Source organism: Bidens hawaiensis, unplaced genomic scaffold (genome assembly GCF_021521415.1).
Source record: "Bidens hawaiensis isolate Kalapana, Puna unplaced genomic scaffold, B.hawaiensis_p1.1 tig00047015_1, whole genome shotgun sequence".
NCBI lineage: Eukaryota > Viridiplantae > Streptophyta > Magnoliopsida > Asterales > Asteraceae > Bidens > Bidens hawaiensis.
Window position 1 is genome coordinate 97,927 of NW_027498412.1, and position 1,223 is coordinate 99,149.

A 1,223-nucleotide genomic window follows, 5' to 3' on the forward strand; every position below is an offset into this window, starting at 1 on the left:
CACACTCACATCTGACCCTAGGCTTGGCATGATTCCGCAGTCTGTTTTATCTATAATGCCAAGGCCTACGACTGCAACATCGGTGATTTCACCAACACCGACGATGACGCCACCACCGCCTATGGATTTTTCATTTATGAGGCTTAATCATCCTCAAGGTCCTGTTCAGCCAATTCCTCCATCATTTAATGGTATGCCACAATATCAACAAATGAATGTGGTCTTGAGCTTACTTCATCTTTATGAAATTCAAATGGCTGCTGACCGTCTGACTCAAGAGCGTATGATGGACAATCAAATAAAGCGGATGGGCTATGTCTCCTACTGACAGCGAGAAACTAAAGAACTCTGTGAGATTTTTATGGTGTGTGTCTAAAGGGTGTTTCTTTCTACAGAACTCACAACTAAGCTTTAAATTTATAAAACGGATTTTCCTAACGAACTACACACAACCGGCAAGTGTACCGATCGTCAGTACTATAGAACTAAGGAAGTCCGAGTATCGAACACGAGGACACGTGAAAACGTCTATGATCACTAACCCTAGAAAAGACCTTCCTAAGAATAATATTTTTTAAATGATTTTTAGTAATTAACTACTTGACCTAAATACTTTAACTAAATTAAAATACTTAACTTAACAAGACTTAACGAAACTTTACGAATGAGACTAACAATGGAGAAAACGTCTACCTAGGTAAGAATCCTATTGAAGGTCTAATAAGTTAATTGAATGAATAATCTCACGACACCGGTATCTAAGGATGACACAACTAAGGTTCGCTCAAGAAAGCTAAATCACCTCTCGGTCTCACTAACAAACCCTAACTTACACTTAGTTGAATTTAAGAACAAACCGAGAAACAAATTGCTAAAGTGTTCTAATGTCGACTCACCTCTCGATCTCACCGACACACGACCCAAATGGAAACGAATACTATGCAACCAAGCATAGAGGAACAATTTGGTTTAACTTAAACTAGATCAACTAATCGCTCACAAACCCAAACCCGACAAGAACCGAACCCGCTCTCGCGCAATCTTTATTCTAACAAGAAAAAAGCTATGAGACGACCTTACTTCCTACCACCTCTCGGTCTATAAGAAGGTGCCTACCCGCTGAATTCAATTAACTAACACACCCAACTAAACCCTACGGTTGTACTTCCCGCAAACAATCTCTAAACACAAAGTAAAGAGTCAAACAAGCAACAATCAACCAA